Source organism: Artemia sp. Qi Xiang Cuo, chromosome 18 (genome assembly GCF_049724085.1).
Source record: "Artemia sp. Qi Xiang Cuo chromosome 18, ASM4972408v1, whole genome shotgun sequence".
Lineage (NCBI taxonomy): Eukaryota > Metazoa > Arthropoda > Branchiopoda > Anostraca > Artemiidae > Artemia > Artemia sp. Qi Xiang Cuo.
Window position 1 is genome coordinate 3326778 of NC_142811.1, and position 27348 is coordinate 3354125.

General features: G+C 33.2%; 1 long non-coding RNA gene across 1 annotated transcript in view; it reads right to left on the reverse strand.

Annotated features, from left to right (window-relative positions):
- Positions 1-309: 309 nt before the first annotated feature.
- LOC148941126 (uncharacterized) overlaps positions 310-27348 on the reverse strand; it is a 44563-nt gene continuing 17524 nt past the window's right edge. Inside the window, exons 2-3 of the long non-coding RNA XR_016143235.1 lie at positions 1819-1988; positions 310-539 (exon numbers count right to left, since the gene is read on the reverse strand). This is a non-coding gene — a long non-coding RNA (uncharacterized LOC148941126). The remainder of the gene's footprint in view (positions 540-1818; positions 1989-27348) is intronic.

Sequence of the window (27348 nt, forward strand, 5' to 3'; positions counted from 1 at the left end):
CAAATCACTATTATTGTTGGCATCCTTTTTACATTTTAATCTGTTTGCCAGAAATAATAGATTGTATAGAATATTCCTATAATTATAAAAAATTATTTTAACAAGACCAAAAATTTACTTATTTGAATTTTTTTTCAAGTATAATTTTTGGAAAGCACATTATTATTTCAAACCATTCCGAACTCCAAAGACCATTAGGAAATAAAAATATTCCGAAAATAGGACCACTAGACACTATTTTAAAAAAAATTAACTTCATGACCATCCTCTAAAATCCATTTGAGTTTCTACTGCATTTTCCAAGGCAAATCAACATTTAATATTCTATTTAAGCTTCCAAACATAAGAAAACATATCGGAAAGCATACCACAGTCCACGTTAACATTTGGCTCTAGTTTCAGAGGGTTGCAATTGGGTTCGAGCTTGGCAGATACGTCTTGAAACAAATTCACAAGATTACTACCCTCCATAGGAAATAGAATATGATTAGTACATCCAAACAGACTTTTGTGATCAATTGGTAGAGGATCTTCAAGTTCTAAAAAAAAATGATGGAAAATATACTTAAGAAATCGCAGGACAATGATTAAATGATAATAAAAGACACTTTTAATAGCCAAAAAAAGTTTTGCAATGTTTTTGGCTTTATCATTGCACAATCAAACATTTTACGATGTAAAACCATAAGTAAAGCAGAAAGTAACTCATACCAGTAGTGAACCAAACAAACAAAACCACCGTCTGTTGTTTGGAGCTAAATATGCACCAAAACAATAACATTATATACAAGTTCCAGATAAATGAAAATCTAAAATTACCAACCGAAATCAATTAGCATAATAAAAGTTGCATTATCTAATAATTTTGGTTTCTCACAACAGTTCTTGATGAGGGCACGGGAGCAAATAATGTATGATAGAAAAATTCAAATTCAAACTCTTAACTTTTTATGTTATAATAAATCTGTTAAAAATTTTCATTCAAAGGTAATTTTTTTTTTGGGAAGAAATCTCTAGGTTAAACAAACCTCAAAATATCAAATTCCCTTAAGAAAGATGTGGTGAGTTAATTTCAAGGCACCTAGGAAATACATGAGTGTGATTAAGTTTTGTCTTATCATTTTGAATTCCCAAGTTCCCACCTTATTGACTTCTTTCAAAAAGTATTATAAGTACATTTGTCGATAACCGTCCTTTTATTTTCTGTATTATATGTTTACGTTTTATGTTGAAGTCAGAAATGAGTTGAATTTAGACTCTTCTCAATGCTCTTCTGAAAACTCCTGCTATGAGCAATGATCACAACTAATCCTTCATCGAATGTCTTAAAAGAGAATAGGATATGCCTAATATTCATCAGAAGTTTAATCCGGAGTAAACAAAATGCAACACACTAAAAGGCAATGTAAAATTATCCTCGGGTTTCAATAGAGGTTTTTGGATCTTTCTAATCCAAAACACACAATTTACGCATTCCCTCTATGTCTGAGCACCCTATTACTCCTGATTATTATCTTATTTACTTTTAAGTTTAAATTAAAACCATTTTTTAAAGGAAATGGTGATATTCTTTCAACCCCTCCTAAAAATAAATTAGAAATTTAACGAGATGAAAAACCTCATTAATATTGATGATTAGTGCATTGATCAGAGGGTAATCGTTTATCAATTCACACAGGGTCAACAAAAAGCCATGATTTTGTGTATTTTTCTAATAAAAGTAGTAGAAAATAAATAGAATATTGTATTTGTCCTAAATTTTAGAAAAAGAAGCAAAATAAAAAGCATATTGACTTAATCAACTGTAACATCAATTACCTTGCTTCATAGCGGTGATCCCAAAGACGTTGGGATTGTCCATTTTCACTAATTGAGTCAAGTACACGGTCAGCTTTTCTTGGCTGCTCTAGACAATTGAAAATCTACAGAAACTGAATAATCAACGAATTTGACAGCAATATCTTCAAAGACTACAAGAAGAACCTAACCTAGAAATAACAAGAATAGATAAATGGATTTCAAAATTTAAAACCAATTTATTAACACTTTAATCTTTACATTAACCACTTGCAATAAAAAGTCTTATGGTAAGTAGACTTTAGTTCCTCATTTACCCAAAAACACTGTACTGCAAATCTAAGATTCCTAGAAAATTAAAGCCCTTTCAGGGACAATGCTCAAGCGTTGTCCATAGTAAAAGTCATAATGCTACAATTTATTTTTAATATTTATTTCTAGACCCGATTTATATTGAGGATCCAGTTGTCTAAGGTTGATATGGAACTAATCCGAGTGCCAATAAAAAAAAATTATAAAACAATAATTAAGAAACAAAAATGAATTAAACACCACCAGCCTTGTCCAATCCTCTTTTTATCTGCATTTTCAATGAGGTCATCTGACAGAAATTTTTGATAATTATTTAAAATAGTCTAAAGATTAAACAATTATAAAGGACTCCTTAAAGATAGCATTTGAACTTTGGATTTCCAAAAGTAGTGATGTAGCCCTGAAGCGTCTGTTGTCTTTCTAAACTCAATACATCTTAAGAGTGCGTTTTTATCCTATGCATTTATAAAGAACAAACATAGAAATAAGCTTTGTGCAACTTCACATGTGCAATTCTACCTATCATTATTGGTCTGAACTTTAAAGAGCTCAGCTGAAACATCCAAGCTCAATAATTCCATTGAGAAGCACTAATTTTTTCTGTTAACAAAACTGCATAAATTGTTAAAAATAACATGCAATATTTTCTATTACTTTGTAAGTATTTTAAAGGTAAGTTTTGGGTTGAATTTTACTCACAACAATAACCTATAAAACGTTCTCTATCTTACAATTTCTATTGAAAAAAAATTTATTTAGATGATGTATTTTTCCTGACATAATAAATACACTCAGTTTTCATACACGATGAATATCTAATTTGCGCCTTTAAAGCTCAGCCTTTACTAAGACGTTGAAAAATAAATAACATTAATCTATTAAAAATATCATTGGTGGTTAATACTACTATGTGAGAAAGTAAGCTAAGTGATGAAAATCTTTGTTAAAAGGCATGGGATTTAAAAAAAAGAATGGAAGCCATTGCTCTACAGTAAGGTTTTCTCATGTGCTTAATACAGTTATTTGAGCTTAATTACTTCCACTTTCGTTTTTTTTGGTTTCCTCCTTTTTTCAAAACTAGGCAGATATTTCAGACTCTTTGATTCTTATGAGTTTTAATTTAATGAATATAATAATTACTTAATATAATTATATTAATACTGAATATAATTATTAATTTAATTAATTTTTATTATAATACAGTAACTATCAATAGATAAAAATTAATCTAACAAATTACTAATAGAATTTTACGACATAAAACTAGTTCCATGAACTTAATATACTTGGAATTAGGATAAAAAGCTAACTCTTGAAGTGTCCTAAGTGTTATCAAGATTTCTTTTTTGAGAGTCTTGGTTACTATTTCTTGGGCTAGTCTTTACTTATAACTTGTCAACTTCTTTTTTTTTTAACTTTTTTTTATTATATTCAGTTGTAACATTCTTAAAAGCCATGTAAGGTATGCCAAGCAGTATTTTTTTTAAATTTTACCTATCTAAGTAATAGAATTCATTGGCCATATTCAAAGGCTTCTATGAAAAATGAACTATCAGTTATTTTCATTCACAAAACTGTAGTGAGAGGAGGGGGACAAATTTTTCAAACGCTAGGAATGCAAATTATTTTTCATTACATTGTATGAAAATACCAAAAAGCATTACTTTGCAATGAAATTTTCTAAAAGTGTTACAATAAAAATTTTAAGAGAGACAATTTCCTCGACCAATTGCAGGGCTGCCAGTGGATCAAGTGGTAAAAATTAGGGACTTAGGAACCTCTTTTAGTTGAAAAAGGGACCTCTCTAGGGACCATTCTGGATGCAAAATTGACCCCAAAACTCAGTTTTCATAAAGATTTTAAATAAAAAGCTTTTACACAACAACAAATAAAACACGACTAGGGGTAAAAAGAGGGAAAGATCATCTGACATCTTTCCATGATCAGAGGCCAAGTTATAATTAAGAAACCGACGACCTGAGAATCGTCATGGGAGGAGCTTTTGACTTCTTTTTTTCTGAACGCATTACCTTTGAATACAAAAAGTCAGATACAAAAAAAAACAAAGTTGAAAGACATAAGGTATGGTAGTTAGAACACACAAAATATCTGTTTCCATTTTCTTGCAGTGCCATATACTGGAACAGAGATGTGATCAGTAAATGCTTCTTTGACTCTAACTGCCGCTAGTTGTTTGAGCCCCATCTATTATAGCCTGCGCTAGCTATATCTCGACCATATCCTTCTTTTCAATGCCCTTTTTCAGCCAGTTCAAAGCTTCCTTCAGTAACTCGTCTGCGGCCAGTTCCTTGAAAACAAACGCTTTTTTTTCTTTGAGAGATTTTTCTAGAGTCTCTATTGATTTTTTTTTTCGAAGAGGTTTTAGTTAGTTTCTGCTCTTTCAACCGTTGACCTGCCTCTAAATCCATTGGATCTTTCGTATTTTTTTTTATTTAAATTCTTTTTACTGCTGTAGGTACAAATCATAGGTCTCTCAAGTGGAAATGGCAAGATTTATCAAGTCTTCAGAGACAGCAACATTTGGGAACGTCCTCCAAATCTGCCCAACTTATCTATCACAAAGTTTTGCATTCAAAGCTCGCTCATTCATCGAAGCTCATTCTTTGCTGAGAAGTCACTTGGAAAGGGATAAACCCCTTTCAATGCTGGCAGACCCGTATGAAATCTTCTCTGGATCATGTTGTTCCACTTGTCCTTGATCCTTCCTGGCTCCGATGGAAGTCCAGATAATTAGACTGGCTTAAACTCATCAACAAATATATCTTTAAGCATCGCATTGGGTAGCTTCCTGGTAAAATATAATAAACTAAGAGCAGAAACTGACTTTGAAACTTCATCGGGATGCAGAAAGGATAATGGTTTAAAACACTGTTTCTGCCAACTTCACCAAGGGTCATCTTCCAGAAATAGGGAGCAAGAGCTTTGGTTAAAAAATAAGCAAACTTAGTTCGCCAAAAAAAAAAAAGGTTTTTGACCACTATATCTCAAAACATTTTTCCATATACATCTGCTATTCCGTCTGAGATTTCCCAGAATAGTCAGACTCAATCATCTTCAGAGCCAATGTAATTTCTGCAACTGCTGATTCATCCCGCACTATGGATGCACCTAGCTGCATGAGCAATTTTGCCAGTTCACCACTCTCCACTTAAGATGCTGCTGAGGGATGAAGCTGATTCGGCGTTAGCTTTATGGTAACATTTTTCTTTATCTCGATACATTTTTCCATATACATCTGCTATTCCCTCTGGAATTTCCCAGAATAGTCAGACTCACTCATCTTCAGAGCCAATGTAATTTCTGCAACTATTGATTCATCCCGCACTATATATGCACCTAGGGGCATGAGCAGTTTTGCCAGTCCACCCCTCTCCATGGAAGATGCTTCTGACAGATGAATCTGATTCGGCATTAGCTTTATGGTAACATTTTTCTTATGTTCAGCAGTTCTGCAGTAAATTGTAGGAATAGAACAGATTGAACAGTAAAAATAGAACAGATCTCCCGGAGGAGCTCTAGACAACTGTTTCATTTGGTGTCCCATTGCACCCTTCTCTTCTAACCAAGTCTCCCAGAATTTGAACGTTCCTATTCTAATTCAAACTGAAACTTCAAACCCTAAAATTTAAAAAAGAAAAGAAGTTAGTAGAAAAATATATAGGCTATTACCAGAAATGTATGCAAATAAAAAACGGCACTAGGAAGTAGTCTAATAGTTCCAAAAAGTGTTTGCTTAAAACTTTTACCTTGAGCATCGATGTTGTTAACAGAATTTCAAAAATGATTGTTTATGAGTGTTGGCGTATCTGAAGAAATAATTTAGGTTGTATGATCAATTTAATTTATTTTTTTTAATTCAGTATTTTTTCAGTAAGGACACTCGATATCCTAAAAGTGTTTGATTCAAACTTTTACCTTGTGCATCGATGTTGTTAGCAGAATATCAAAAAGGATCATTTATGAGTGCTGGCCTATCTGATGAAATAATTTAGGTCGTATGATCAATTTAATTTATTTTTTAATTCAGTAGTTTTTCAGTAAGGACACTAGATATCCTAAAAGTGTTTGATTCAAACTTTTACCTTGAGCATCGATGTTGTTAGCAGAATTTCAAAAAGGATCGTTTATGAGTGTTGGTGTATTGGTTTTATTTCATTGAAATGCAAGAGTTGGAATATTTCAGTAGTGTTCTGTCGTGGATTACCTTGTCACAGATACATTCTCTTGATTTTTCAAAGATCATTTCGAATTTCTTTTATTGAAATTCAAGAGTTGGAATATTTAAGTAGTGTTTTGTTATGCTTTACCTTGTCACAGTTACATTATCTTGATCTTTCAAAGTTCACTTTGGTATTATTTCATTGAAATGCAAGAGTTGGAATATTTCAGTAGTGTTCTGTCATGGTTTACCTTGTCACAAAATGGTTTGCCATGTCAAAGTTAAATTCTCTTGATTTCTTCAACTTAATTTTGGATTTTTGTTGTTGAAATTCAAGAGCTGGAATATCTCAGTAGTGTTCTGTTGCGGTTTACCTTGTCACAGTTAAATTCTTTTAATTTTTCAAAGTTCATTTTGTATTTCTATAATTGATATGCAAGAGTTGGAATATTTCATTAGTGTTTTGTAGTGGTTTACCTTGTCAGAGTTAAATTCTTTTAATTTTTCAAAGTTCATTTTGAATTTCTTTCATTGAAATGCAAGAGTTGGAATATTTCAATAGTGTTGTGTCATGGTTTACCTTGTCACAGTTACATTCTCTTGATTTTTCAAAGTTCATTTTGAATTTCTTTCATTGAAATGCAAGAGTTGGAATATTTCAGTAGTGTTTTGTGTTGGTTTACCTTGTCAGAGTTAAATTTTCTAGATTTTTCAAAGTTCATTTCGAATTTCTTTCATTGAAATGCAAGAGTTGGAATATTTCAGTAGTGTTTTGTCTTGGTTTACCTTGTCACAGTTACATTCTCTTGATATTTCAAAGTTCAATATGTTTTTATTTCTTTGAAATGCAAGAGTTGGAATATTTCATTAGTGTTCTGTAAGGGTTTACATTGTCATAGTTACATAATTTTGATTTTTTCAATTTTCATTTCGAATTTCTTTCATTTAAATGCAAGAGTTAGAATATTTCAGTAGTGTTTTGTTGTGGTTTACCTTATCACAGTTACATTCTCTTAATTTTTCAAAGTTCATTTTGGATTTCTTTCGATGAAATGCAAGAGTTGGAATATTTCAATAGTGTTTTGTCGTGGTTTACCTAGTCACAGTTACATTCTCTTAATTTTTCAAAGTTCATTTTGGATTTTTTTCGTTGAAATGCAAGAGTTGGAATATTTCAGTAGTGTTTTGTTGCAGTTTACCTTGTCACAGTTACATTTTCTTGATTTTTCCAAGTTCATTTTGAATTTCTTTCGTTGAAATGCAAGAGTTGGAATATTTCAGTAGTGTTTTGTCATGGTTTACCTTCTCAGAGTTACATTCTCTTTATTTTTCAATGTTAATTTTGCATTTCTTTCATTGAAATGCAAGAGTTGGAATATTCCAGCAGTGTTTTGTCGTAGTTTACCATGTCACAGTTATATTTTTTTGATTTTTCAAAGTTCATTTTGTATTTCTTTCTATGAAATGCAAGATATAGAATATTTCAGTAGAGTTTTGTAGTGGTTTACCTTGTCAAAGTTACATTTTCTTTATATTTCAAAGTTAATTATGTATTTATTTCATTGAAATGCAAAAGATGTAATATTTAAGTAGTGTTTTGTTGTGGTTTACCTTGTCATAGTTACATTATCTTGATTTTTCAAATTTCATTTTGAATTTCTGTCGTTGAAATGCAAGAGTTGGAATATTTCAGTTGTGTTTTGTCATTGTTTACCATGTCACAGTTACATTCTCCTGATTTTTCAATGTTCATATGAATTTATTTAATTGAAATGCAAGAGCTGGATTATTTCAGCAGTGTTTTGTTGCGGTTTACCTTGTCACAGTTACATTCTCTTAATTTTTCAAAGTTCACTTTGAATTTCTATCATTGAAATGCAAGAGTTGGAATATTTCAGTAGTGTTTTGTCGTGGTTTACCTTATCACAGTTACATTCTCTTAATTTTTCATAGTTCATTTTGAATTTCTTTCCTTGAAATGCAAGAGTTGGAACATTTCAATAGTGTTTTATCGTGGTTTACCTTGTCACAGTTACATTTTCTTGATTTTTCAAAGTTCATTTTGAATTTCTCTTTGGTTTTATTTCGGTGAAATGCAAGAGACCTATAATAATGTCGTGAAATCAACATGCAAAGTCGACATAGCTTTATTTGATTTTTATGGTAAATTTAGACGAGGTTACGTGCGCGCACGTAACCTCGTCTAAATTAACCTTAAAAAATGAAATAAAGCTATGTCGACTTTGCATGTTGATTTCAGGACATTATTTTAGGTCTCTTGCATTTAACCGAAATAAAACCAAAGTGAACTTTGAAAAATCAAGAGAATTTAACTGTGACTAGGTAAACCACGACAAAACACTATTGAAATATTCCAACTCATGCATTTCATCAAAAGAAATTCAAAATGAACTCTGAAAAATTAAGAAAATGTAAATGTGACAAGGTAAACCACAGCAAAACACTACTGAAATATTCCATCTCTTGCATTTCACCGAAATAAAACCAAAGTGAACTTTGAAAAATCAAGAGAATGTAACTGTGACATGGTAAACCACGACAGAACACTACTGAAATATTCCAACTCTGTGCAGGTCAATGAAAGAAATTCGAAATGAACTTTGAAGAATTAATAGAATGTAAGTCTGACATGTTAAACAACGACAAAACATTATTGAACTATTCCAACTCTTGTATTTCAATTACAGAAATTCAAAATGTAACTGTTACAGGTTAAACCACGACAAAACACTATTGAAATATTCCAACTCTTTCATTTCATTGATTGAAATTCAAAATGAACTTTGAAAAATCAAGAGAATGTAACTCTGACATGGTAAACCACGACAAAACACTGCTGAAATATTCCAACTCTTGCATTTGAATGATAGAAATTCAAAATGAACTTGGAAAAATCAAGAGAATGTAACTGTGACAAGGTAAACCACAACAAAAAACTACTGAAATGTTCCAACTTTTGCATTTCAATGAAAGAAATTCAAAGTGAACTTTGAAAAATCAAGAAAATGAAACTGCGAAAATGTAAACCACAACAAAACACTACTGAAATAGACCAACTCTTGCATTTCAACGATATAAATTCAAATTGAACTTTCAAAAATTAAGATAATGTAACTGTGTTAAGGTAAACCACAACAACACACTACTTAAATATTCCAATTCTTGCATTTCAATTAAAGAAATTCAAAATGAACTTTGACAAATTAAGAAATTGTAACTGTGACAAGGTAAACCACGATAACACACTATTGAAATATTCCAACTCTTGCATTTCCTGGAAAGAAATTCAAAATGAACTTTGAAAAATTGAGATAATGTAACTGTGATAAGGTAAACCACGACAAAACACTACTGAAATATTCCAACTCTTGCATTTCAATGATAGAAATTCAAAGTGAACTTTGAAAAATTAAGAGAATGTAACTGTGACAAGGTAAACCGCAACAAAACACTACTGAAATAATCCAGCTCTTGCATTTCAATGAAAGAAATTCATATGAACTTTGAAAAATCAGGAGAATGTAACTGTGAATTGGTAAACCATGACAAAACACTACTGAAATATTCCAACTCTTGCATTTCAATGACATAAATTAAAAATGAACTTGGAAAAATCAAGAGAATGTAACTGTGACAATGTAAACCACAACAAAAAACTACTAAAATGTTCCAACTCTTGCATTTAAATGAAAGAAATACAAATTGAACTTTGAAAAATCAAGAAAATGTAACTGTGACAAGGTAAACCACAACAAAACACTACTGAAATATTCCAACTCTTGCATTTCAAGGAAAGAAATTCAAAATGAACTTTGAAAAATCAAGAGAATGTAACTGTGACAAGGTAAACTACAACAAAACACTACTGGAATATTCCAACTCATTCATTTCAATGAAAGAAATTCAAAATGAACTTTGAAAAATCAAGAGAATGTAACTGTGACAAGGTAAACCATGACAAAACACTACTGAAATATTCCAACTCTTGCATTTCAATGAAATAAAACCAAAGTGAACTTTGAAAGATCAAGAGAATGTAACTGTGACAAGGTAAACCACGACAGAACACAACTGAAATATTCGAACTCTTGCATTTCAATGAAAGAAATTCGAAATGAACTTTGAAAAATCAAGAAAATGTAACTCTGACAAGGTAAACCACAACAAAATACTTCTGAAATATTTCAAGTCTTGCATTTCAAGGAAAGAAATCAAAATTAACTTGAAAAATCAATAGAATGTAACTGTGACAAGGTAAACCATGACAAAACACTATCGAAATATTCCAACTCTTGCATTTCCATGAAAGAAATTCAAAATGAAATTTAAAAAATTAAAATAATGTAACTGTGACAAGGTAAACCACTACAAAACACTACTGAAATATTCCAACTCTTGCATTTCAACGAAAGAAATTCAAAATGAACTTTGAAAAATGAAGAGAATGTAACTGTGACAAGGTAAACCGCAACAAAACACTACTGATATATTCTAACTCTTGCATTTCAATGAAAGAAATTCAAAATGAACTTTGAAAAATCAAGAGAATGTAACTGTCACATGGTAAACCATTCTGTGACAAGGTAAACCACGACAGAACACTACTGAAATATTCCAACTCTTGCATTTCAATGAAATAAAACCAAAGTGAACTTTGAAAGATCAAGAGAATGTAACTGTGACAAGGTAAACCATAACAAAACACTACTGAAATATTCCAACTCTTGCATTTCAATGAAAGAAATTCGAAATGAACTTTGAAAAATCAAGAGAATGTATCTGTGACAAGGTAAACCACAACAGAACACTACTGAAATATTCTAATTCTTGCATTTCAATGAAATAAAACAGATACACCAACACTCATAAAGGATCCTTTTTGAAATTCTGCTAACAACATCGATGCTCAAGGTAAAAGTTTGAATCAAACACTTTTAGGATATCGAGTGTCATTAATTAAAAACTACTTAATTAAAAAATAAATTAAATTGATCATATGGCCTAAATTATTGAATCAGATACACCAACACTCATAAGCGATCCTTTTTAAAATTCTGCTAAAAACATCGATTCTCAAGTTAAAAGTTTGAATCAAACACTTTTAGGATATCAAGTGTCATTTATGAAAAACTACTGAATGAAAAAATAAATTAAATTGATCATACGGCCAAAATTATTTCATCAGATAGGCCAGCACTCATAAACCATCCTTTTTGAGATTCTGCTAACAACATCGATGCACAAAGTAAAAGTTTGAATCAAAAACTTTTAGGATATCGAGTGTCCTTACTGAAAAACTACTTAATTAAAAAAATAAATTAAATTGATCAAATGACCTAAATTATTTCATCAGATACACCAACACTCATAAACGATCCTTTTTGAAATTCTGCTAACAACATCGATTCTCAAGGTAAAAGTTTGAATCAAACACTTTTAGGATATCGAGTGTCCTTACTGACCTTTTTTGCAAATGTCAATCAAAGAATTCTGATTGTAGCATCCAATTTTTTTAAATAACAAAGCCCCCGTCTTAAAATATTCTAGCGATATCCATTCGTGTATGTAGGGGAGGCTACCTCCAGTCCATTCTTGGTACGCAAAACCTCGGGATTTTCACAATCCGTCTTATAAACTAAAGTAGTTCACCCCATTTTTGCCTTTGTTAGGCCCCCCCCCCCACCCAAATTTCCATAGCACGAGCCTGGGGTTTCCCACACTACACACCTCTTCACTCCTATATAAACACTTTTTTTCAAATTTAAATAACAGAAATCTTATTGTAGCTTCCAATTTTTATAAATAACACAGCCCCCGTTTTAAAATATTATAGCGTTATCCACTCGTGTATGTCGGGGAGGCTATCTCCTGTCCATTCTTGGTACTCAATACCTTGTGATTTTCACGATCCGTCTTATAAACTAACATAGTTCACCCCATTTTTTCCTTTTTTAGCCCCCCACCAACAAAAATTTCCCTCGTCCGTGCCGGGTGATGTCAAACTTACACTCCAATTCACAAATATAGTCCACCTTTTTTGCAAAGGTAAATCAATAAGTATTTTATTAGGATCCATTTTTTTTTAAATATCAGACCCCCCCGTCTTAAAACATTCCAGCGATCTCCATTTGTGTATGTCGGGGAGGCTATCTCCAGTCCATTCTTGGTACACACAACCTTGGGATTTTCACGATCCGTCTTATAAACTAATGTAGTTCACACCAGTTTTGCCTTTTTGAGCCCGCCCTCACCACACACCTGTCCCGCGCACGGGCCTGGGGTTGTCCAACCTACACTCCAATTCACAAATCTCTTACTCCTTTTTTGCAAATGTCAATCAAATAATTCTGATAGTAGCTGCCAATTTTTTTAAATAACAAAGACCCCCATTTAAAATATTCTAGCGATATACATTTGTGTATGTATGGGAGGCTACCTCCGGTCCATTATTGGTACACAAAACCTTGGAATTTTCGCGATCCGTCTTATAAACTAACATAGTTCACCACCTTTGTGCATTTATTAGCACCCCCCCACCAAAATTTTCACGCGCCAGGACCTTGTGATTTCAGCCTTACACTCCAATTCACAAATCTATTACCACTTTTTTTCAAATGTCAATCACGATTTCTTTGTGTTGCATCCATTTTTTTTTTTAAATAAAAAAGCCCCCCGGCTGAAAATATTCTAGCGATATCCATTTGTGTATGTAGGGGAGGCTACCTCCGGTCCATTTTTGGTACACAAAACCTTGAGATTTTCACGATCCGTCTTATAAACTAATGTAGTTCACCCCATTTTTGCCTTTTTAAGCCCCCCCACCCAACAAAAATTTCCCTCGCACGTGCCGGGTGATGTCAAACCTACACTCCAATTCATAAATCTATTACTTCTTTTGTGCAAATGTCAATCAAAGAATTCTGATTGTAGCATCCATTTATTTTTAAATAACAAAGCCCCCCCCCCCGTTTTAAAATATTCTAGCGATATCCATTCGTGTATGTAGGGGAGGCTACCTCCGGTCCATTCTTGGTACACAAAACCTTGGGATTTTCACGATCCGTCTTATAAACTAATGTAGTTCACCCCATTTTTACCCACCAGAAACATGTCTGGTTGGCCTTGGTAAGTCAATAACCCAAATAGCACAGGAACAAAGTCTACCCAAATTATTATGTAGTCCATGCTCCTTGACTCTCTGGATGTGGACCCTTGGACCCTTCCTGCCCCCCTCCCCAATAAAAACACTGATGACACGCCCCATGAATCTTGGCATAGCAAACAATCCACAAGACCTTGCTTGAAATATCAATAACTGCAAACAAAAAATTTTGGGCCCATTTCCAGGCCAACTGTCCCATCCCAATTTCAAAATTTTTATCAGATGTATTTGGGAGTTAAGGGAAATCAAAATCATCTTGTGAAGGGTTGATCAGCCCTTAACCTATTGGCCTGGTAACACCTTACCCAGGAGACATACATGGAGGAATGTTGAGTTTTTCTCGGAGGGGGAAGGGGATGGAAAGCCAAGCGCATGACATGACCAGTATTAGAAATGATTTGGAAGGGGGTTCCTCTGAAGGTCCCTGGCAACACCACTTCCCACCCTACCACTTTATATCCCTACCCTCAGGCTTTTACCTTCTGTCCTCTCCCTAAATCTTTACTGAAAACAAATATATTCTAAACATTTTTTCTTTTATTGCGCTAATAAATCGAAAATTGATGAGACGGTACTTGTGAAGGATCCGGTACGCACGCAAGAAGTGAAGTTTAGTTAATGCTAATGAAATAAAAAAATACAGGATAAAAATATAATAGGGGGGGGGGGTGAGGTTAAACAAAACATATATTAAATACAAACCCTAACCCAACCTAGGTACCACTTATGACCCCTAAACCCCAAAAAACTAAAGTTTAAATATAGTTCCCGGGGTGAGAAATCCTTTGTTTATACATTGTCTCATATGTATTTGTACTCTGTCTCTTTTGTTTGATTTTGATGGGTAATAAAATACTATTATTATTGTATGAAATACCGGGTATCTTCGCAATATAATTCTCACATGCTTACCGGATTCTTGACAAGTACCGATGAGACTTCCAGTAACAAATATCATTATATATTCAAAAATCTGTTTACTTTCGTTAGTTTTTTTCCCCCAGTAATCTTGTTTTTTTTTATACTGTTGATGTTTTGAAAGAACCTTACTGTTCAAAATTAAATTCAATTTTCTTAGAAGTTTGGAGAGGGAGGGAAGGGAAAAGGGAGCATCACTATTACTTTAATATCTTGATTAGCATGGAGATATCATTTTTGCACATTAGGGAGGGGGGGTTAAACATAACATAGATTAAATACATACCCTAACCCAACCTAGGTACCTCTTATTACCCCTAAACCCCAAAAAACTAAAGTTTAAATATAGTTCACGGGGTGAGAAATCCTTTGTTTATACATTGTCTCATATGTATTTGTACTCTGTCTCTTTTGTTTGATTTTGATGGGTAATAAAATACTATTATTATTGTATGAAATACCGGGTATCTTCGCAATATAATTCTCACATGCTTACCGGATTCTTGACAAGTACCGATGAGACTTCCAGTAACAAATATCATTATATATTCAAAAATCTGTTTACTTTCGTTAGTTTTTTTCACCCAGTAATCTTGTTTTTTTTTCTACTGTTGATGTTTTGAAAGAACCTTACTGTTCAAAATTACATTCAAGTTGCTTAGAAGTTTGGAGAGGGAGGGAAGGGAAAAGGGAGCATCACTATTACTTGTATATCTTGATTAGCATGGAGATATCATTTTTGTTGTTGAGTTTTTGTTGATGCTATAACAAATACAAAATACACTAGCTCTAAGTTAAAACTTATTGTCAGTAAAGTGCTATTGAGTCTGGCATTTAGAAGGCTAATGGGAGAATAGCGGCTAAGGCCGTAACCAGGATTTTTTTTCGGAGGGAGTTTTACTAAAAAAAAAATTCGGGGGGGGGGGGGTTCAAACCCCCCTAAGCCTCACCCCCGCCCCGCAGGGTACAGCCTTGTTAGCGGCCCTACTCCTGTTTGTTGTAATTTATTTTCATTTTAAATTTGAACTGATTATTCATTGTAATTTCTTCTTGTCTTAGGTTTCATTTGTTCATTGATAGATATGTATGTATGTTTTAAGTTTAAACATTATACAATTTTATTTCTGTTCGGCTTTAGCTTAATATAACTCTTTACTTTCCTTCACAAAGTGTTATTTTTTCAGAAATAGATAGAGACACGCAGACAGAAACTCAGACAGGGGTGAAGGAGAGGTAGAGTTTGTCAAAACACTAAAAACAGGCGAACTACACGAAATTAAAAGGGAAAAAGAGTTATAAATGGAATAAATTTGTAAGCAATAACGAAAATCAAACTGCCCTTTTCATCATACAAAATATACAAAGTTAACACGGAATTTTCTGAAGTGAATATAGCCTACAGTCTTCACGAATTTGCGTTCATTTAACGTCCAGCCTATTTTTCTGACAGTTTGGGTCATTCCAGAGTCATGAGATAGTACTTTTATGAATTGTAGCCTATCTAGGCATAAAAAAAACTTGTGTATGCATTCCATTTAATTTTTACAATTATTTAATCCAATGTATTGCATCAATTATACATATGTAAATGTCAATGCTTACAAATAATAAATTATGTAGAGTAAAATTATTCAAAAGTAAATTGAAAGTAAATTATGCTTATCTTTTTCCTTTTAAAAAGCACTGATAATATACTATCGGGTCTAGGTGTGTATTCCACCCTGTGGAAAATGTCACAACCCGTAAAATTGACCAGCCAAAGAGAAAGTACAAAGTACATACATAAAAAGATCGATTGGACATTGAACGAAGTCAAAAGGGCCCAAGAGGTATCAAAACGGCCAGTTTTCAAAACAGTTTTAAGACAGAGGCTGGTTGGTCTCCAATCCCTTTTGCCTTATAAGAAAAAGGACTAGAACTCTCAATTTCTGATCGAATGGGCATCCTCCAAAGTTTCTGCGGTCCTGAAGCAGGGGTGGAGATGAGGAAGGGGTAGTCCCCCTCCTATACGGAATAAATTATTCTATTTTGGTGTTTAACGTTACTCTTTACTTCATAATAACAGCGAAGACCAGAAATCAATATTTCTTCAATGTAGCTTTTAACATATCTTCAATCTCAAAATCAATGAAAACCCAAATGTGGTGCATTTTTAAAATTGCTTTTTTAACTCACCCCCCCCCCAAAAAAAACACAGAACAAAAGTGATGGATACAGCCAGGGGGATTATATATCAATCTCTACCGTAAACATTCCAGTGTCTTTCCCATAGAACTAAATTTTGTATTTATCTGAAGGCTCAATGAGAGTTGGGATGTTTTGGCATTAAAATAAACCCTCTGAGGTATCTCTCTCCCTCCCTAACAACAAAATAATCAGAGGACCCCAATATAGACGTTTAAAGCCTTTATATGCAAATGTTTTGACTTGTTTATTTTTTGCTAAATAACAATCATGTATAAAAACAAAAGCAGTTAAAACAACAGGGAATTTATCTAAAACATTTAAATTTGTTTAGACCTTGTTTATTGTTTTTTTTTTTTTTCACTATGGTTAATTTTATGTAACGCATGGTTATATAAGATTTTGCGAGGGCCCATTCAAAAAAAAATTAAAATTTAAAGTGCATTTTTAATTGACCAAACATAATAAAGGGCAAATAGCCAACTATATCCTTTCCCTTTTTTCCACAAAAAATCCAAATTAAATATTGAGAGAGCCACTTGGTTAATCATACTTTAAAGGTCCAATAAATATGCCTCTCGGGATGACACGAACCCACACAGCCCTAGAAAAAAGGCTCTAAATTTTGCAATTTGTCAATTTATTTCAGTTTTTATTTGTTTTTGGGAAACATATGGACATTTTTAGGGGGTTTTTTCTGCCCCCCCCCCCCTAGTATCAGTGGAATTCAACATTTTTAAGGACATTTGTAAAACTAACTAGGAAAATCCACTGAGACATGAGTTATTATTGTTATGGTCAGATTTGCCAAACTGAGTCAAGATTTTGACCACAAAGGCCAATAGCCTCCACAAAGAAAATAATTTCAAACATTCATAAACGTTATTAGCTACAGGATGGTGCTTACATGACACATTATCTATCCTGGCAGTCACTTTTTTATGCCCACTTACTCAACTATGCTTAGAGGCTAAGGGCAATTGAAGGACTTGCCACTGAAACAAACAAGCATCATCTTTGCCATTTACAAAGTAATGATACCCCAGCCAGTATTTAAGATTTTTAAGGACATTTGCAAAACTAACCTAAAAGTTATGCATTAGATGACTCTGCAGCACTGTCAAATAAACAAGGTCATTTTGTGTGTCTGGGAGGGGGGAAACAAAAAACTTAAAAAAATAATGAAGTAACTTACTAGATAACTTACAGGAACAGTGCCTCTTACTAGGATATCATATCCTGTTATAGCACTCTCTAATTTTGGCTCAAAATAGTGCACAAAGTTCACTTTTGTATGTTATGTTTTATGAATAAACACTTCTTTGTGTAGATGCTTGCCAAGACGGTTTTTGAAGCTGTTTAGAGTTGGTGCCAACACTACTTGTTCAGGTAACGAGTTCCAGTCTTTAACTGTTCTAACTGACAATAAAGAAGATCTCTTTCTAGTTGATGCTGGTTGTTTATGGATGTTTGCAGACTGTCCACTAGCATAGACATTAGTCTGACTACAGAACAATTTGTTGAACTTTTTCCAAATAGAATAACAATCATCCATCAATTCAAAGAACCATATGATTATACAGGCAAGACTCCACCTTCCTGCATGGATGTCTACGTGCGTGAGGGCGCTATGAGAGGGTGCCATTACTGTAGGGTACTATGAGACACTCTAACTTTCTTTCAGACCAAAAAAGTTGAATTCATATAGTTTTTTTTAGATGGTTTCAGCATTTACCAGATTTACCATATCTTTCATTGCAAACTTGTCTTGCAATTATTTTAGCATCTAACATAATTATAAACAAAAGTAGGTATTCAAATTACTGAAATACAAATAAATGACTCAAATTAACATTTATTTTAAAGTCTGATAAAGAGTACCAAAACAGCCAATCTCTTCTTAGAATTGAGTTTCAAAATATTATCATATATAACTTAAATTTAATAACATAAAAAAGGCCAAAATAAAGAGTCCAGCAGTAAATAAATCAAGAATATGATAAACTAAAAGGTTATTCTAAGTATTTTTCTGTGACTTATCATTTGTATATTTTAAGTTATGCAACAATGATTGAGGGGAGAGGAAGCATCACAGCTAATTGCTTATTCCTGAAATTTAGAAAATTACACCTTAAAAAATAATTATCACAAACCCAGATCAGTTGTATTTACATTTCCAATTTTTGGAACTAAAACTAATTTTGTAAAATTACCAATGGACTGTATATCCTTTTTAGGTGGCTGCTGTTTGGTACACAGATAACCTATTACTTTAGGGTTATTACACATTATTTTGCACAAATTTTTATACAATTTTTAAAATCCCTTCTTTGTACTGGCTTTTGAATTCATCTTATTTTAAAAAAGTAAATTTTTGTCTTGCAATCAAGTATTTTTTGGATGTGCAAAAAAAAAAAAAAAAATAAAATTTGTTTTTATGCAAACAATTTTATTTTATAAAATTTGGCAAACATTACAGAAAGCTAAAAGCAATGTTAAATTTATATTTAACTTTTTTTTTGCATATGGTTACAAATAAGCATAAACTCTAGCCAGAGCTGCCACCCAGTTGAAAAACTTCACTAGATTTTAGTGAATTTTGGTTTGATTTAGTAATTACTTCAATAATCTAGTGATTCATGTGCTTATTTATTGATTTTTATCTTTAGGCAATACAAAAACCACTAGAAATAGTGATAAATGACAAGGAGTAACAGCCCCGGCCCTAACTAAAGGGACAAGAGAGAGACTAGATGTTGGAAAAGAGCTTCATGGGCCCTAATTATGGCTGTCAACACATTCCTGAAAGCTCTATTAATTTATCTACTAAACTTTCTAACACAACAAAAAGCCCCTAATGATTTAGTTTGGAAATCTAAGAAGGACTAAGAAAAAATTGAATCCATCCAAAAAAGAGCCCGAAAAGTATTTTTTAAAGAAGCTAAGGTTTCATAGTCTCTGTTTCTAAAAAAGCCAGATTGGAAACATTTGAAAGTAGGAGAGTTTTGTAATATATTTGTGAGTGAAATGATTAGGCTACTATGTTTGAAAGAGCATTAAGTAATGTGTAAATATGTTAAGTAAAGTAATATTTATGAATTTCCTACATATTTACCTACATATTTGTCTTTAATTATAAAGACAGAAGATTAGACAAACCAAAATTAAAAGAGCCAAAATTAGACAAACCAAAACCAAGAATGGTTTTGAAGCCCAATACCAAACCAACAAAAAACAAACCAAGATTAGACACACCAAAATTTTCATCAAAGTTGAGACCAGCAAAACTTAGACCTGTCTTTTGTTCACTCTGGTTAGTCTTTTGAAGTCTAGACTGTCTTTTGTTAGTCTTGACAGCAATAAAAGAGTAGAAACAGAAGCCTGAAAATATCTCCCAAAGTTGTAATTTAGGCTATTCATTTTTAAGGTAAGTTGAGACCAAATCTTTTTAACAAGTTGTCAAAATCTTTTTAAGAAATTTATGATTAGCTTCAATATTTTAACCATACAAAACACTCACATTTTCAAATATACTGATAGACAACTGTGGAGCTTACTTGAACCATCCTGGCCATGCATTTAATGCTTGAGCCTAATCTTAAAAAATTCTCTAATATTTGACACAGGATCCTGAAGCTGAAATGACATTTCCTGATGACAGACACAGTCAACCCTGGATGTACTTAATCATAGACAAATGCCATGAAACAGAATAATTCTATTTATATAAACTAGTGTAGAGCAAAATTTTGTCTACATTCAAAGTTTGAAAGACCAGATTATTTCTAAGATTGTACTCAGCCAATCCTAACTGGTCTAGTGCTGACCATCAGCCATTTACAACTATCTAACCCTATACATATAATGTCCATGATTGAGTCTGCTGTCTGTGTATAGGAAAGATACTTTTTAATCAGAATATATGGTCAAGATTAAGTACTGGCCAAGCTGTGGGGCTCTTACTCTAAGTTTTGAACTTAGTGAGTTAAGATAGACTTAGGCCTATCTTAAGTCAACTAACTTCTAAAAAAAGGGGCTTGGCTAAAATTTTCCCTTAAAAATCCACTTGATTGTTTTTTGAAGGCAGCCTATATGCCTAGAGAAAGGACCTGTAGAGAAAAAAATATGTTAAGAAAACAATTGATCCTTCATAATATTTATAATAATTCTAGCTAACATGTTTAGCATGTAGCCTTGCTATACTTTATCCCCAACCCCCTCACCCTTATGTAAAAATTTATAGCCATTAAATATGTTTTATCTTCCAATGTGTCTCTCTTGTTTCAACCTGTTTATCTGTAAATTGAAGATACTGTGATGAAACAAGCAACAGATACCAGAATGCATTGGAAACATATAATTTGGGCTATGTATTTGCACATTAGAGGGGTAGGGGCAAAGTATAGCAAGATTGCATACAAAATAACAGAAAAATTCAACATTGAATAACAATGCTCCTAACCAATCCAAAAATGGTGCTTGTGTATTATACGCCTCTTACTAAAGTTTATGCTCCATAAAACTTTAGATTAAACCCGGTGTTGTCTTCAGTTTATTTCAGCTTAGCGTGAAACACGATAACTATACTTCCCCCCCTCCCCTTAATAGTCCAAGAAATAGCCCAAATTAAGTTATAAATTATTATATTTTAATCATATTTTTTTATATTTAACTAGATTTATCATAAAAGAAACAGATTCTAATTAAATGAATCACGTGAGTGAGTGGCATATAATATTCAAGTACCCAAAAATGTTTTACCATTTTGGTAAAATATTTTACCATGGTAAATATTTTACCAATGTTTTAACATGGAAAAAATTCTCAGGATTTGGTCTATATACCAGTGTTTGGTTCATAATGTAAATATTGGGTTAATAGTATCTGTTGCCAAAAAAAAAAAAAATTGGGAGCCTATACATGCTATTTGTATAAAATAGCATCTAGATTTGAGTAAAAAGGTGTGACTCTATCTTTTTCAGATGAAAAAATCAGCAGGTAAAAAACTGACCATAAAAAGACATTGAGTGAATTTAGGCAATTGCATGCAATTATCCTTCTCTCCATAATTTTTGAAAAAAGTACTTCTCATGTTTGACAACAGGACAGTAAATAAAAATATACAAGATGAGACAAGGTAGAGGGTTCAGTGCCAAAAAGGATCAAGTCCATAAATGGAAAAACAGATCTTACTGAATATGGTTCACTGCTAAGTTAAGTTCTGGTGACAGGAGTGTAATTTTATTTTGTTCACTAGATTTTGTGTCCCCATCCTCTTGGAAAAAAAATTCTTCTTGTGGGGAAAGATCTTGTTTGTTTCTGTTTCAGATCCAAGATAAAACAAATAGCTTCTCCTCTCTGATTGGAAAAATTCCATAAAAATAAATAGCTACTTCTTATTCCATAAAAATGAATAGCTACTTGGTTAGATAGAATTATTATGCATGATATGAAATACCAAATGTTTTCTTGGTAACATTCTAGTTTAGTCACTTTTCACTATCTTGGAAAGAAGTTAGGTTAGGAAAATGAAACTTTCAGGGATGAGTCTACAGACTGAAGTATGTCACAGGAAGGTATTTTGAAGTACCTACCTCTACTCCTTCTATTTTTAGAGGTTCCTGACCATTATCACCTGACTTAGAAATTCCTGACTTAGAGGCACCTGACTTAGAAATTAGAAGACATTTAACATAAAAACTTGGAAATACCTTTCCAGAGTGTGTTTTGGCCCTTGATTCATTACTGTAAGTTTCCTTACAGTAATAAAATTCAGATAAAATTACAGATAAAATTTTACTCTTGCTACTTTTGGTTAGCATATCTTGGAAATGGATTAGGTTAGGAACATAAAACTTTAAGGAATGGGTCTACAGGCTAAAGTATGTCCTGGAAAGGTATTTAGAAGTAGCCTACCTACCTCTAATCCTCACCTTTGATGACTTTTAAAAATCTGTGTGTTATAAAATTGAAACCTTCCAAAATAGATCTTCTGCTTAGATGAAGTAAAACAAAATTGTTTTCAGCTTCACAACTTTGCTAAATCCCAATTTATAAGCTTTTAGAGATACGCAAATACATTTCAAAAATTTCAAAAAAAAACATTGATATGGCTTAAAATTCTATTCAGATAACAGAAATTGCATTTGCAGAACTAAAGACAGAGAAAAAGAAACTGAAAACTAAGGTAAAATGTTGTTTTGTCAAAATTTCAATAGGTATGGACCTGTCATGTAGGCAAATTTCAGGATCCTCTAGAGGGAGGAGTGGAGGTAGATAGCCTACTTTAAAATGTCTTCCTGGGACATAGGCTATTTGGTAAATATATACCAAATCATATTATTGAGTTTCAAATAAAGTGAATATACACTTTGATGCCTTTTTTATGCTGATTTCAAATATATCAAACATTTCTATCAGAAATGAATTTTAGCCTCCCCCCCCCTATATATGTCAATTCAGGATATATATTTGCACATATGGGGGTGGGGGGTAGGTGGTAAATATCTACCATATCATATTATTGAGTTAGGAATAAAGTAAATAAACTATTTGATGCCTTTTTTTATGCTTATTACAAATATAATAATTATTTCTATTGGAAATGATTTTCAGTCCCCCCTCCCTACCCTACCCTAACCCCCACCCCCAAAGTTGCAAATAAATATACGTAATTGAAATATATAGGGGGGGCGAAAATTAATTTAGGTTATAAATGTGTGTTATATTTTTAATAAGCATAAAAAAAGGCAAAGAATTGTATATTCACTTTATTTAAAACTCAATAATATGATTTAGTATATACTTACCAGAGAGGTTAGGGGGGGGGGGGGGTGGTGCTGAAAATCATTTCTGATAGAAATGATTATTATAGGCTATTTGTAATCAGCATAAAAAAGGCATTGAATGGTGCATTCACTTTATTCCTAACTCAATAATATGATTTGGTATATAGGCTATTTACCAGCTACTTTAACAAGTCAATATCTACCAAATCATATTATTGAGTTAGGAATATATTTAATACACTATTTGATGCCTTTTTTTATGCTGATTGCAAATATAATAAGCATTTCTAGCGGAAATGAATTTCAGCCCTCCCCCCCCCCTACCTAGGCTATACCGAACCAACCTAACCCTGAATTGGCATACCTAGGGGGGGGGGCTGAAATTCATTTCTGATAGAAATGCTTATTATATTCGCAATCAGCATAAAAAAAGGCATTGAATGGGGCATTTACTTTAGTCCTAACTCAATAATATGGTTAGATATTGACCCTTTAACCTGTAGACCCGTCCCTGAGTTTCATTTTCCTAACCTAACCCCTTTCCAAGATAACCAAAAGTAGAATTTTACCCTTAACATGTTTCCTTCTCTAATCTTATACCATTATTGAACACCTTTTCCAAACTAAAATATTACATTGAGAAAATTAGCCTAGACTAGCCAATCTGTGGCCTAGCTCTTATGCTACAGTAAAGAAACATGCTTTATAAGTTTCATTTAATGCTTAGAAGCTTTTAAGGATGGTTTATAAATTAGATATACCGAATAGAGAAAATAAGGATTTAAATATTCAAAATACGAACCAAAATATCAGCCTTCTTCCTTCTTCTTCTATTTAACATGCAGGCGGGCTTTTCAGTAAAACTATTTAGCCCTTTTCCTTCTGATTCACTCTGTGGGCTACAGAGCTACTGGCTTGATTGCCTCATATTTATTAGATATATTCAGATATCTTTCAGCAGATCTTTCGACTCAAGGAGTTCAAATATAAGATGATAGATGTCGATTTCTATGCTCTGTGTGCAGGTATAGTTGGCTAGGCTCTTGACTGATAGTGGGATTTTGTGGTGTTTGAAGTATTTTAACAGTTTAGAAAGCAAGGTATGTTGTGCAGACGTCAGCATATTACATTCAAATAGGCAATGGTCAATTGTTTCATTATTCATATTACAATGCCTGCGAAGAGGGGACAGGGGAATTGAGCCACTTGAATTAGAAAGCTTATATGAGAATGCAAGGAAATTTAGTCCATTTGTTCCAGAACGAATTCTATGATAAATTTTAGAAAGATGCTTATTGGGAAAGGGGGAAAGGATAGGATTAATCTTATTAAAATTATTATCTGATAGCCTCCATCGGTAAATATCTCTAATTGGGATTGGTCTCCCACTTGGCTGGTCAATATTTATAGCATTTTTTGCTATTTCATCAACCTGATGATTACCACTTATGCCAGAGTGGCTGGGAATGTACTGAAAGTAAGTTTTTATACCACTTGAAGCAAGATTATCAATAATACTGAGACAATGATAAGTGTCAATGTCCAACTTATATTGAGGAGCTGAGGCCAGCAACTCAAGGCTTGATAAAGAGTCGGAATAGATGATAATATTATTCAATTTTTCGATCAAAGATTGGTTTTGCTTAAGGTGTTCTAATGCCATGATTATGGCATTTAATTCAGCAGACATTATAGATAAATTATTAAATAATCTCTTGCCCATTGCAATTTTCAGGTGAGGAAGGAAAACACCACTTGCAACCTTCTCATTCATTTTTGACCGATCAACAAACATTTGGAAGTGATTTTTATAGGTAATTGTATTAAGTTCAGCAAATTTTTTCTGAACAAAAGCAATGGGGGTTAAATCTTTATTCCATTTTGAAAATCCAGTATTTATTATGGGAAATGACCAATTCCATGGAGGGGATTGGGGGAAAGTAGGTGCAATAGACTTTGCTGGTACAGGGAACTTCTTTTGAATATTGGCATACTCATCTGCAATACCTCTATACATGGCTGGATTTCTTAACCAATTATGTAATGTGTGTGAGCTATTTGATTCAATTTTTGTAAGATGTTTTATCAAGAGAAAGCTACGTCTATCTTTTATTGTTGTTAATCCACTCTCCATAAGCAGAAACTTGGTGCTTGTGGGTTTCCTAAGACCAAATATGAGACGTATTATATCATTTTGTGTTGTTTCAATTTTTTGCATCTGGGTCTTTGCACATGAAACATAGATACTGAGCCCATAGTCAATATGGGGTATTATATGTGATTTATAAAACTGGAGTAAGGTTTTCTCCTCACATCCCCAGGGTGTGGAAAGAAGTCTTTTTATTATATTTGCTTTTCTATAACATTTTTTTATTGTGTTTGAAATGTGGAGGTGGAAATTAAGTTTTTGGTCAAGCATGAGACCTAGGTAATTAATATTATTATCTTCTGGAATAGTTGTTTTATTTAGAGTTAGTTGTGCATTAACATGGTTTCGCTTCCTGTGAAATTGGATTATTTTTGACTTGGTGGGTGCAATGGGTAAATCTGAATGTTGAGAGAATTTTTCAAACTGGAAAAGTGACTTTTGCAGATTTGACTGTGCTATCTGAAAGGTGTTGCCAGATGACCATAGCACCAGATCATCAGCATATTGTAGATTCGTGTGGGGTAGGTTCATGTCCCAGAGATATAGGGCAAATAGGAGGCAACTGAGGACTGCTCCCTGAGGTAGGCCTTTGGATATCTCTACCATCAATTAATTTCTGTTATTTCTTCTCTAAATTACATCACTATCGAGCAGCGCTGTCTATAAAATTTGTACATTGAAATTACTACTGCTACTACTAACAACTCATTGCAGCACCAAGCCGCCTGAGGCCAACACAGCTACGCAAGCTTCTCCCCCACCCCAATCTATTCAAAGCCTCCCTTTTTACACCCGCCCACGAAGTTCCTTTTTACAATAAATCTTTCTTTATGACGTCCTCCCACCCCAAACGAGGACGACCTGCTTTCCATTTAGCCCTATACGGTTGGCCGGAAAGAACAATCTTTGGCAATCTGGCATCCTTCATCCATACAACATTCCCTAGACGCCTCAACCATTTCTTTCATTATAGCCCTAGAGAGAGGTATTGAACCACATTTTTCGTATAGCCTATTGTTTAACATACGGTCAGTCAGCCGGGTACCCAGAACAATCCCTCAGCATCTTCTCTGGAAAACATCTAGCAAATCTTCATCCGCTTTTCGGAGCGTCCATGTTTCAGAGCCATATACGCCGCTGTCATCACTGTAGCTTCTAATGTTCTAATCTTGGTTTGCAGACTTATCTTCTTATTCTTCCAAACTTTTTTTAACTGTGAAAAAACACCCTGAGCCTTGGCTATTCTACTTTTAACATCTTCACTGCTCCCACCATCATTACTAATAATACTTCCAAGGTAAGTGAAGCTGCCCACCTGATCAATCTTTTCATTACCCAACATCACCTTTTTATCTTCACTTATTCCAAACCTTAGTGACTTAGATTTCTTAACATTAATCTTCAAACATATTCTAGCACCCTATACTTGCAAACCTCTATATCTTCATTCATTTTGCTCACATTTTCATCTAGGATGCTTAAATCATCAGCATAAATTAAGTCCAGGAGACTTTTTCCTCCCCATCTGATTCCGTGGTCTCCCATTGCCTTTCCTGAGCTCCTTAAGACAAAGTCCATGAAAATAATCCATATAATGGGGGATAGAACACAACCCTGCTTAGCTCCTGATTTAATTCAAAACCAGCTGCTAACCTCATTTCCTAGCTTAAACGCAGCAGTGTTATTCTCGTACATAGCACTAATCAGTTTAATGTATTTGTCTGGTATACCATACAAGGATAAAACCTTTACTAAAGCCCTTCTATGATCAGAATCGAACGCTTGCTCAAAATCTATAAAACTGAGGACCAAAGGTGTTTGAAAACTCAGGCACTTC